Source organism: Octopus bimaculoides, chromosome 12 (genome assembly GCF_046866305.1).
Source record: "Octopus bimaculoides isolate indiv1 chromosome 12, ASM4686630v1, whole genome shotgun sequence".
Classification (NCBI taxonomy): Eukaryota; Metazoa; Mollusca; class Cephalopoda; order Octopoda; family Octopodidae; genus Octopus; species Octopus bimaculoides.
The window spans coordinates 3,705,510-3,719,817 of NC_142939.1; the positions used below are offsets into that span (position 1 = coordinate 3,705,510).

At 37.3% G+C, this 14,308-nt stretch overlaps 1 long non-coding RNA gene across 1 annotated transcript; it reads left to right on the forward strand.

The window, feature by feature from the left end:
• The first annotated feature begins 933 nt into the window (after nucleotides 1-933).
• Nucleotides 934-12,119, forward strand: LOC128249184 (uncharacterized). The gene is made up of 3 exons (XR_008265280.2): nucleotides 934-1,063; nucleotides 4,810-5,145; nucleotides 9,427-12,119. It is a non-coding gene; the product is annotated as an uncharacterized LOC128249184 (long non-coding RNA).
• Nucleotides 12,120-14,308: the final 2,189 nt, after the last annotated feature.

The following is a 14,308-nucleotide window of genomic DNA, read 5'->3' on the forward strand; positions in this document are numbered from 1 at the left end:
CAAGAATTGTTTCAGGAACATTAATATCTACGATTTAAGCATTTTATTCACAGGCAAAAATGAAAAAAGCCATCAGACTCAATAAGGAAATTTATTCATAAGAAATATTAGACACGGGAGAAAATGGCGCTGAAGTTAAAAGACAGGGAACAATAAGAGATATATTCGAAAGAATAAAACACTAGAGAATCAAGGAAACAGTTTTCGGTAGAGAGATAATCCTGGTAATGTGTGTAATGTTTACATACATACATACATGCATGCATCCATACATACATGTATACATACATTCATACATACATGCATACATACATGCATGCATACATAAAAGCATACATACCTGCATGCATATATACATACCTACTATATATATATATATATATGTATGTATGTATGCATGTATGTATGAATGTATGTATACATGTATTGTATATTTGAAGAATAGATGAAGGATTAAAATTAATCGGAGGACATGCTAAGTATGTCTATCTGCTGGAAATAACAGTCAAAACTCTTATTTAAATCGCCAAAATTCACTGATGATAACTACAGAAATCAACCATCCGAAGGCAAACGGGCTAAGACAATCTCCCAACGTACATACAAGTATATCGAACACACACACACACACACACACACACACACACACACACACACACACACACACACACACATATATATATATATATATATATATATATATATATATATATATATATATATATATAACGGCTCTAGTATAACTCCTTCACAATCAGTTTAGAAACTTTTCATCCCACTCTCGTGCATTAATTCGTAGGTAATTAGTTAATGAAACAAGCTCTACACCGTCTTGACGCCTGGGTGTGTTTTTATTCGGGTTCTCAATGCTAAAGGGTGTAAAATTGCCCAGTAGGGAATGGTTCAGATCTTTTGCTATGTCATTTTTGATGAGTAAGAACAGAACGGATAGCGTCATAATACGAAACAGTGTGTATGAGCTGAAAAGATCGTTAACGATTACCTGCGACTAATTGATTACCCGGAAAAATTTGAATAGCTGACAACAGAATCACATCTAGATGTAAGTATATTACATTTATATACTATATTTATATATATGTATACTACATATATACCCAAACACGCACAGACACAGATATACACACACACATATATGCTCAAACGCATATGTACAACAAATTTACGTGCGCACGAACACAAATATATACACATACGTACATAGACACACACACAAGCATACGCACACACACGTGTATATATAGATTAAAATGTATTTGATTTATGTCTACACGCATCACATTGGCCCAGCCATCTTTCGAAGAAGCAGTAATGCACGCCGTCCACACTGCGTCGTGAAGAGTAGTATATGAAGTTCTATAAACAGAGATGACGGGTAAACAAACTATTGTTGGAAACAGAGAGAGGGAGAAAGAGAGAGAGAAGGGGAAAGAGAGAAAGAGAGAGAAAGAGATAAATGCATATGTGGGCATAGGACGTCACGAAACATGTACAACAAAAAATACGAAGTACATGGAATATGAGCTATTTTCTTCGAACAACGAAAGGGACAAATGGAAAACAAGACAAACAACATAAAGAACGACCCTTCATCAGTTGTTGCCTGTTTTTCTACTCTTGTATTTCGAGCATAGATAGATAGATAGATAGACACACAGATACATACATACATACATACATACATACATACATACATAATACTTACATACATACATACATACATGCATACATACATTCATACATACATATATTGTTTCTCTGTTTCAATCAAATCTCAGCGATGTTGTCATAGAACAATATGATCGCTAAGCATCAATCACACTTCACTCCCCAAGTTTAGTAGAAATAATTGGATAACAGAATCCTATCTTCTTTCCTACTTCTTAAGGAAAATAAGTGTCATTAGATTATCTTAGAGGTTTAAGAGATACTATGGATTAATATATGGATTGGAATCCCCACCCAGGCGCACATTGAGATAACATTGGAGTTTCTAGGGAATGTACTTTTAGGATTCACAAAACATCTAAGTTAAGAGATCGTGAGAGAGTATTTCTTTTGTTCTATTTCTGTGACTCGATACAGAATATTTCAAGCTACTCCTTTGATTATCTTACCACAAAAGGAGATAATTGAAACGAAGAAGATTCAAAGATCGATCAACAAATAAATAAACAAATATATAAAATAATATGAATATATGAAATCAGATAAAATGAAATATATAAAATAAAATAAAAATCAATGATGTAGTGTTTGAACTATTCGAATCTCTGCAAGATAATGTGATTCTTTTGTATTCAAATAGAGACGGAAGCGATTTATAATCTAGAAAACTAGGACTGGCCAGGGCTTGACCTCTTTCCAAATCGAAATTTTAACCATGCTGACATAAGCTGGAATAATTATTTTGCCTCGAGAGAAAATGATTAAACGACTCAATAAAAGAGTGTCGAGTCTCTGTTCTTCCTTAACTTCTTCTGATGGTCAAAGAGAAGTATGATGCGGTGTGTGTAGGGGATGCTTAATAGTACATTTAACATTTGCTTACTAACACATATATTATAAGCCTACTTAAATATATATATATATATGTGTGTGTATATATATATATATATATATATATATATATATATATATATATATATATATATATATATGTATATATATTTATATATATATATTTGTGTGTGTGTGTGTGTGTGTATATATATATATATGTATATATATATATATATATATATATATATATATATATATGGATATATATGGGTATGTATATATGCATGTATGTATGTACGTGTGTATGTATAGATATATATATGTGTATATATTGTATACACATACGTACATATAAATGTGTTTGTGAGTGTACGCATATACATATATATATATATATATATATATATATATATATATATATATATATATATATATATATATATATGTGTGTGTGTGTGTGTGTGTGTGTGTGTGTGTGTGTGTGTGTGTGTGTGTGTGTATATATATATATAAATTTATTTTATGGTTTATTATTGCTTATATTTTGAATTACATTTATATGGAGGTATCAAAATCTTTTAAGTGCTTAGGACTTCAATGGGTCTTAATCCGGCCATGGTCAGCACGATTGGATTCCAATGACTGACAGGTAAAAGATAAAAGATAGAAGATACGTAGTTAAACCGAAATTGGAGAGAAGCAAATAGATTGTTCGATATATATGTGAAAGAGCTAGGCATATGTTTACTCAAAAGTAACTTGCTTAATTATTAATCAAAAACACGCATAAGAGAAATAACCCAGGAGGACTAATTACACAATAAATCGGATAATCAAGTTAAAGGGTTGATGTACAGAAAGACGTGGGTAATAAATTTTTAATTTGTTCAAATTAAAAGTTTTTAGGCTGGAAACAATAAATTAAGAATTATTTCATAGGGCATTCAGTACACCACTCATTAATTTAATTACCTTAATTTTATGCCATTAAACTTTACGATTTATGTCCCTTAGAACTTTTTTTTTAATTATGCAAATTACCCTTGGCCTAAAATATACATAAGAATATGCATACATAGGTAAAATCAATTATTGATTATAAATACATGTTCTGCATAATGTAAATGGAGGATAGAGTATCCTATTTGTAAACACTCTGCACATATGTAACGCACAAATCATTAAACCTCCCCCACCTTGCAGAAGAGAGATTAAGACTATTCTTAACATATTTACCCAGTGTTAATCGATTAAAGAGCGCAGCAACGAGGAAAACTTCTACTACTGACATTATATTATACGCTACATTATATATATATCGGCCAGCTATGATCTTTCTTTCTTGGCCTAACTGCCGACCATCAACAGGTCTTGGGTCCATCTCCCATGTTCCTGCCTTTAGGCTTTCCCTTCATACACGCCAGCTCAATTTGAATCGTTCTCAGTCGAAAGATGCCTGTTGTTATTTCTTGTTGTTTGTATTCGTAATTGCGTACCGTGTTCTCCGTTTTGTGCATGTTTGATTTTTTTCGTCTTTGTTGCCGTAATCATTCGCTAGCTTTCTTACAAAGGGGTCTAATGCTCTTAGCTTAGACTTTTCTGGGGGCAGCCAGATCAAACCATCTCAACTGTAAATGTTCGAAATGGTCGTGAGGTCTCAGACATGACTGATGAAAGAAAGCCAAGAACGACCCGTTATCTTTGCCTGTCCTTCTAATTGTTGTTTCTCTTGTCCTCCTTTTTTATAAATATGCCTGCTCAAGTATCATAAAAGCATCAAACTATTAGTAGCTCTTTCGGTTGTGTATTTAAATTGATATATGTGTGTGTGTGTGTGTGTATGTGTTTAGTATATATATATATATATATATATATATATATATATATATATATATATATATATATAGATAGATAGATAGATAGATAGATAGATACGAAGATATGTATATATATATATATATATATATATATATATATATATATATATATATATATATATATATATATATATATATATATATATTTATATATTTATATATATATATATATATATCCATATATTATTATTATTTGAAACAGTTTCAATCGGTCTCATGCAAATTAATGATTCGTAAGCTTTTTATAGAAACACACACACACAGACACACACACACACACACACACACACACACACACACAGACACACACATACACACACAATCTGTTTTGTGTGAATGAATTCTCTTACCGTAAACTTTCATTCATTCGTGTTTTATGGTTTGTCATTTTTTTTATCGTTGCTGGAAGAAAAAAAAAAACCCTCACTAAATGACAGCAACAAATAAAAAGAAACAGCATCAGCCTCACCTACATACCAGCACCAGCACCAACACCAACGCCGACTACTCGCCGCACTAGGCCTCACTACATTACACCAAAGGTTTATCGCACCAATCCCTTGTGACCCGATCAATTTCACCCGATCACCTGCTTGTTCGTCTCACATAAAACATCACGATTGAATGGAATGTCAACCCGATTGGATTCATTCATTTTTACGATGAATGACGGGTGGCGGGTTCCTACCTGCTCCTTGTTCATTTCCTCGATGATGACGTCGACAGAGGAGTAGCCGTTGGACAGGTAAGCAACAATAGTAGTACTACTACTGCTACGACTACTACTTTTAGCAGTAATGGTAATAGTAGTTAGTAATGGGGTGGTGGGGGTTATAGATGAGACACGTAAGGTAAAGCAGTAGTTACAAATATATATATATAATGTATATGTGTAACGTATATACATTTTCTAAAAATATTCTATTGTTATTCACTTACTAAGCAATTTCACATCATTAAGGCTTTCATGCACTCCTTCTTTCTTTCTTACTGCCGCCCCCCACCCCTCTGCAATCACATTCACACATTGTCTAATGTACACGCCTACACTAATACATATTTCTAAGTGCAAAATCTGAACGTTATATATATATATATATATATATATATATATATATATATATATATATATATATATATATATATATATATATATATATATATATATATATGTATATATATATGTATATGTATATATATACATATATATGTATATATATATATGCATATATATTTATATATATACATATATATATATGGATATATATATACATATATCCATATATATATATATATATATATATATATATATATATATATATATATATATATATATATATATATATATATATATATATACATATATATATCCATATATACAAATAATATGAGTTTATGCATATATGCGTACATGTATGTACGTACCTACATCTACATGTATATATACATATATATATAGACAAAAAGACGTAGCACAGGCAAAGTATTACTATGACAAGGATTCCGGATTACTTTTCCTGTTTTCTCTTAATTTTTTGAGAGCGGTCGGGTTCATTTTTAGTATTCTCGTTTGTGAGAGCAGTCGAGTTTATTTCAGATATTTTCATTTTAAAAATCATCTCTGGCTAATCGTTGAGAGAACGGTGGGGTTGCCTTGGCGGAGGTTTGCCTCCTTGGCGGAGGTTTGCCTCCTTGGCGGAGGACTGCTCTTGTGTGCGTAATGTTATCAGTTGGTTATTGATACCCCAACAAAACTCGTTCCAAAGTGTGTTCCACTATGTGTTTCAAAACAAAGATTTGGTGGTTGAGGCCATTCCAGAATCATAAGCTAGTAAAGACTGCAAAATGAGTTACGTGCAGTGACATATGAAAATCAATGGATTTCCGTCGGCTTCGAGGATGAGCATTCAGTTACTCTGTGAATTGAATTAACTATTCTTTGGCTTAGCGTGAAAGGGGTTGAAAATTCTTCAGACCGTGTCATCCTGTAATCATCAGACAGAGTCGATGTGAAACGGTGCGTGACAAGGATAGCTCATTGAATTAAATGATGCTATCCACTCGACAGAGAACAAAACCAAGCATCGTTGTGAAGGTCAGCTGCCCGGCGGATGTGAACGTACAGTCAAAAGTTCAGGAAAGAATTCAGGGTGAACTGAAACAGAGATTATAGATCTTGCACCTTGGCTCTAAATTTTCATTTGAACCTATCGTCGTAGGTAAATTAGACCTATCAATCTACAGATTAGCACAAAAATCCTAGAAATGCTAGGTTTCTTTGAAGAGCGAAAGAAACACACGCATTCTCCAAATCCTATCAATCGGCGGCACAGTGAAGATTTCTAAAACATTCCAAAGATTCCTCTACCTGAGATTCTTTAACTGAATATATACACACCCTTGTTTGTGTGCATCTACAAAGACACATATGCAAGAAGCAACGATACACACTCAAATACACACACATACACACACACACACAAGCGCACGTACGAACATCTAACTGCTAAAGGGACATATTCACACAGAAATACAAATGCAGGTGCATGCACCCACAGAAATGCCCACACTAATTGTTCCACCGTATATTTACACACCCTGGGAACTCAAAATGTCTTGTCACTTTGTTGAGCGACCGGATTGAACTGCAATTACAAAGAACGTAAATCTCATACGTACGTGCATACATGTATGCGTAACTGCGACACTACTACTACTACTGCTGCTGCTGCTGCTGCTGCTGCTGCTGCTACTGCTGCTACTCTCGCCACCACCAATCACTAAAAAATTTTATCATCATCACCACCACCACCAACACCACCACTACAATTTCTGTCACCACCACCAGCGTCGCCGCTGCTGTTGCTACTACTACTACTACTATCACCACGACCACGACTACCACCTCTGCTATCATCATCACCACCACCACCACCACCACCACCACCACCACCACTACCGCCACCGCCGCCACTGCTGCTACTACTACTATTACCACTGCCTCTACTACTACTACTACTACTACTACTACTACTACTACTACTACTACTTCTTTCTTGGTATTTCGCTCTTCCGCCGAAGGATGCTAATCGACGTGTATGTCGTGTTGTGAATTGGTAGAAAGCAAAAGATTATTTTCTCACAGGATTCTTTCGGCCTTTTTGTTGTTGTTGTTGTTGTTGCTGTCGTTGTTAAAGTAAACTGTCGTGACTCACATGCAACAGGTTTGCTTGTCTGTCATTCATAATATGTCTCCAAACACTCAAACACACATTGCTCTACTCCACCACCACCACCACCACCACCACATTTACCGCCGCCGCCACCAGTACAAAACCACAGGAACAATTTCGAACACCATCCCATGTAACCGCCAGCATTATCACTAATCGCCGCCACCACCATCGCCACAACCACTACCAACAACAACAGCAGACTCCACCAGATCCACCATCACCAACGTCACCATCACAATCACTGCCACTGCCGCCGCCGCCACTACCACCACCACCACCACCACCACTACCGCACTACCGCCGCCACCACTACCATCACCAACATTATTACCACTACCACCGCCGTCACAATCGCAATCACCATCATTAGTGATGGTAGTGGTGGTGGTGGTGGTATCAGCGAATATTACATTAGTAATTGGTGGTTGTAGTAGCAGTTGTAGTTGTGTGACGATAGTGATGGTAGTAGTGATGGTGGTGGTGGTGACAGTGGTGGCGGTGGTAGTAGCAAATGCAGTTTGTGTATGTGCGCGCGCGTGTGTTTATATATTTATGAATGGATGTCTTTATATTTATGTTTATCCCTCACCATCCCTTGAGAAAACGCTGTTGGTTTGTTTACGTTTTCGCACATGAGCGCGATTCCACGTAAGAGACCGACTGAATAAAGTACCAGACTTTAAGAAAAAAAACACCAAAAAAGTCCTGGGGTCGAGCAGTTCGACTAAACCCGCCAAGGCAGTGCCCCAGTATGGTCGTTGTCTAACAAGCGATCCAAGTAAAGATAAAACACAGGTGTGGCTGAGTGGTAAGTAGCTTGTTCGCCAGGTACGAGATGTTCATAAGCCAGAAAAATGGCGAAACAAATCGAATGATTTGCGTTGTTGGTTTCGGGTCTTTGTGTTCCGAGTTCAAATCCCGCCCTGGGCAACATGGGCGGCAGACTTAACCCTTCGTCTGGTGTAACATCGTCACATGGTCCATTGGGTGCCTTAGGCGGAGCCCACTCTATTGCATGTATTTGGGATAGATTCTTAGTTTGGGGTTTTCTTACTCACCTCTGCCATCCCCTTCTCTCTCTTTCACTAATCTCCCAAATCTGTACAGGGGTCACCTGTATTGCTTTCTACTCGGACTAAAAGACATAACACTTTGTTACTACACAAAGAACCACCATCAAGCAACTTCAGTGTGTGTGCGTACATATATATATATATATATATATATATATATATATATATATATATATAAACATACACATACACACACACACACATATATATATATATATATATACACACACAAACATATATACATACGTACACTGGACGAAATGGTGCCAAGCATTTCGTTTGCTTTTCTCGACCCCAGAGGTCGATAAAATAAGTACCAGTTGAGCGTTCGGCTCCAAGTTTATGCTAGTAGCAGAAAGGATTCTTCTTCTTCTTCTTCTTCTTCTTCTTCTTCTTCTTCTTCTTCTTCTTCTTCTTCTTCTTCTTCTTCTAGTTGGCAGGATCGTTAGCGTGTCGAGTAGAATACTTAGCGCTATTCCTCTCGACATTTTATGCTTTGAGCTCAAATCTCGCTGAGGTCAACTTTGCCGTTTATCGTGGGTATGCAGTAAAATAAAACACCAGACAAGTATTGATTTTAACATAATCAACTCTTCCCTTTTCCCTCTTCAAAAACATCTTGCTGGTCGTGTGCCAAGATTTAATATTATTATTATTGATATAATTATTCTGTTTGATTTTCTCGACAGTCACATGCTCAATGTTTATTTGTTTCAGGAGTGGCAGAGTTAATTGACTGGACCCATTACTTTGACAGAAGAACGAAAAGCCAGGTCGACCTATGTGAAATTTTTAGGTAGAAATGCAACGCATCAAATTTGTCATTGTAAAACATCTAAATTTGACACTTCAGAATCTGTACTAGTTTCACCAGCCTTTTTTGTCTTGCAAATTATAGCAAAGTGTTTTATTTGTGGAATGGAAAGTTATCATCGCCCCCGCTAGAAGTTGTATTTATCTAAGATGACATTTAGAATTGTTTAATTAGCGGGTCGTCCGGTGATCAAATTAAAAAGTCGTTTAGTATTGGCTACCGTTCAATTTTAAGGACGCCTGTTTAAGACAGACATGTGTTGACTGATCACAGAAGCTTATATATGCACCTTAAACATAATATTATTTCTCTGAATGGAAATATACTGAACAAGGCGGAGTTAGTCGAGTCCTTACCGGAAACTTTCGTAGTATCCTGGTTTCGTTATCTTATAGAACAAAGATCAAGTCCTGCTGGCAATGAGAAAAGCAAAGGAAAATGACAGTAAACCGCAGGAGTAAATTAATTACATACACGATCCCAACGGTATTGCCTTCGTCTACGAAGAGGAGGAAAATAATAAATCTTTAAAAGATATCATTTAGTGAGTCAGGAAGAAGGATCATTCCCCATGAGCTTTGCAACCCCTCAAACAAACCTCGTTTAAACGGAATATTTATGGCTTCGAGTTCGTAGGTTTCCTGAAATGAGGGATCTTGAGGTCATTAATTGTGAACTGTTTGAGCTAATGCAGATCATCACCTGCGGGAAGACGTGAGCAGGGAGAAAATTTCAGAGGACAGATATTCTGGGGGAGAAAGACTAGAACGGTATTTAGTGTTTTGAATGTAATGAGAAGTGGAGAGACACGACTAGAAGGTTGGGTGAGACTTGGTGGTGGGGGCTAGGAGGCCAGTACGTTCTGAGGAACAGATTTCATTATAGTAATTATAACAGTGATAGGAAAGGCACAAAGAAGAGACAAAAGCTGGAAGACGTTCGTTAACGATTAAAGCCAGCCATTCAAATGGCCTTTCTTGGATATGGCCCATGGTGTCTGTGCGCATAGCAGCAGCAGCAATGTCACAAATGTAGGAACAGTACTCCATTGTAAACCTTACATGAGCCTTGTGGAGTGTCAGCAGCAATTAGGGTCCGAAATTCTTACTGACCCTGAAGAGAGGAAAATTTTGAGAGTTATGATACCAGCTATGTTGAGAATGTGCTTTCTCCAGGGAGATCCATCGGTGATAGGGTCGGGGCCTAGTTCATGGAGCGATTTCTTTGTTGTTTAGACCCTTGCCAGCCCTGGTCCCCGAGCATATGATGAGAGCCCTTCTAACTGTTGCTGTGTTGTCATTTCAGTGAAACTGGTTTATTTTAGATTACGTAATCCAAAATATGCGTTTTGTTCTTAGAGATAATTCGCTGTTATTTCCAGAAGCTTAAATCATTTTGTAGAGGCTGCTCCCATGTTATGCTTAGAGGTGTGGTGCACGATATTGTAACAGTATATTCTGTAGAAAGCACATCCTTTTAAGACTCACAAAGATTGACAATCCTTAGTTCCATTGTTAACGAAATTATAAATCCTCCATTTCCCAATGGAGACTAAGAAATTGCTATCTTATACTCTATGTGTCTGTATACATATTCATTTTACTTACGACCGTTTATGTATGCAAAAGCCCCGAGGCTCTTAGTGTTGAGCGGTTGAGTCACATCTGGAGCTACGTGGTAATAAAAGTGAAATCCTTTATCACACGGTCGTCAATATATTATGATAACAGGCGCTCGACTTACAATTGAGCACAGAAAAGACATGTATTTGTAACTGATTACTGTCGTTGATGGAGAGAAAATAATATAACATTTTACTTTTTCTAAACAGAAACTAGCCTCATTTTATCATATATAACCTTTAGTCAAGATCGTAATTCTTATCTCTATAACCCTATTTCTCCCACTTCGTTCAGTCACACACATACATACATATACGTATACCTGTGTGTATATGTATATCTTTTACTTGTTTTAGCTGCTGGATTGCGGCCATGCTGGGGCACCACCGTGATTTGTTTCGTGGAGCAAGTCGCGCATTACTTAGGTCTTTTAAGTCTGGTATTTATTTTTATCGGTATCTTTTGTCGAACCGCTGAGGAAAACAACACCGGTTGTTATGCGATGGTTGTGAGATAGATATAAACACTCACAAACAATCACACTCACCGCTTTATAAGCTAATTCTACCCCAATCCATTTCATTGTCTTATTTTTTTGCAATATTTATATTGGTCTCAAATTTTAGCACAAAGCCCGCAATTCCGGGGGAGGGATTAAATTGATTACATCGATCTCAGTACTCAACTGGTTCTTAATTTATCGACCCCGACAGGATAAAAGGCAAAGCCGACCTCGACGGAATTTGAACTCAAAACGAAGAGACAGACGAGATGCCGGGCATGCTAACGCTTCTCCCAGCTCATCTTTTCTTTTGCTGCCATATTTATATTAATATTATTTAATATTCCTCTCTGCTGTAGGCGCAAGGCCTGAAATTTGGTGGGAGCGGGTAAGTTGGGTGCCCTGTTGTTTTAATATATATCTATATTTGATTTGTGATAATATGGGAATGATATAAAGTTGTTTTGACCGATTGCAGCGTTTATTCATTACACCCTTCAATTTTGTTTTCTCCTTTCGCTTCGGTGTCACCTAACCACTTCCAGCTGCACTCCTATTTTTGTTTATGCTCATCGGTTTAAATATATATATTATTTATATTATATGATTGAACGTTACGCATCCTCTTCCAAGTAAGTTTTATCTATCTATCTATCTATCTATCTATCTATCTATCTATCTATCTATCTATCTATCTATCTATCTATCTATCTATCTATCTATATGCACGACAGACTTCTTTCTGTTTGCGTTCACCAAAATCCACTTTGGTCGGCCTGGGGTTATAGTAGAAGACGCTTGCCCGAGGTGCCTTGCAATGACACCGAACCCGGATTCTCTGGTTCAGATGTAAACTCCTTATACTGAAAAGATTAAGAGGTTTCGCTTGAATAAATTTATAAAACAAAAGGACATAATTCCCCGAGACCTTTAACCATAAATAAAAAGATCAAATGAGATCAGTGAAAACCAGTTGCGGTTTATTGAACTGTGCGGTATGAGGCACCAGAACCAGTGGTAGTTTGTAGAAACTAGAGTTCGCTGGAGGAAACCATAAGTGGTTCGTGGAAATAGGGATGGCTTGTGGAAATTAGTGATGGTTTGTGTAAACTAGAAGCAGGCGATTATGGAAATTTAAAATGGTTGAAGGAAACGGGTGGAGAAGCGCGGAATTTAAGGCTGTTGCATCGTATCACTTAGCGCTGGGCGAATCTTTTATCTTTCACTTGTTTCAGTCATTAGATTGCGGCCACGCTGGGCCATCGCCTTTAAGAATTTTTGTCAGAGGAATCGACCTCAGTACGTAATATCATTATTTCTTTTTTTAGAAAACCTTGTATTTATTGTATCGGTGCTGCCAAACCGCTAAGTTACGGTGACGTAAACACACCAACATCGGTTGTCAAGTAGTGGTGGTGGTAGTGGTGGTGGAATACACACGCACACATACAAATATATACGACGGCCTTCTTTCAGTTTCCGTCTGCCAAATCCATTCACAAGACTTTGGTAGACCTGAAATTAGAGTAGAAGACACCTGCCCAGGGTGTCACGCAGTGCAATTGAACCCGAAACCATGTGGTTAGGAAGCAAACTTCTTAACCACACAGTCACGCCTGCGTCTTTGGAAACTTGTGTAGGTTTATGATAACTAATGCTGGTCTGTTGAAAATACTGGTGGTCTGCGAAAACTAGAATTGGCTGGCAGAAACTAGTAGGGATCGGTGGATCTTAGAACAGAGTGACAGACACTTGTTGTGGTCAGTGAAAACTAGAATTGGTCAGCAGGAAATTCCTGTGGACAGTGGAAACTGGTGGTGGTCTGTGGAAACTAATGCTCGTTTGATTGTAAGACTTAGTGACGGTCCTTTAAACCTGCAGGTTGTTGACATCGCTGAGTATAATTAAGTAAGAGTTCACAAATATAAGTTGGTACGACATGTGAACGGACACGTGAGTAGCGACGTCTCGTGTTAGGTTAGAGTGGGGGGGATGTGAGAGGAGGGATCACGTCTAGGTGGAATGTGAAAGTGCGTAGGATGGGGTGGGTTGGTGGCGGGTTGTACAAGAATGTACTGTCGTCACTCAGTCGGTCTCTCAAACCCGAATATTATCTTTTGTTTTGTTTCTTAAGTTGTTTGTGTTTGTGAGTAATTGCATATGTTTATAAGTGTGTGCGTGTGTACATGCGTACGTATAAATATATATATATGTGTGTGTGTCTATAGAATAAAAGTGCTGGGGGTGTAAGTGTGTAGGGGGCGTGCGAGTGTGTCTCAAGATAATACACAGGGATTGAGTAGATAAGGGCTAAGTAACGAAGATGTCATTAACGCCTCCTCATATTCATCACTATCGGAAACATCATTACGACGGCAATGGCGTAACCTACCACGACGACTACGACGGCAACGGCGTAACCTACCATGACAGCTATGACGACCCACTGTCTCCCCATCACCACCGGCTCCACTACCTGAACCCTCTTCTATACCTGAATCCTCTTCTATACCTGAATCCTCTTCTATACCTGAATCCTCTTCTATACCTGAATCCTCTTCTATACCACCACTACCATTAACACCACCACCAAAACTTACCAGCACTATCATCACAATATTCACATCCCTGCAAACTTCAATTACATTTCACACACACACA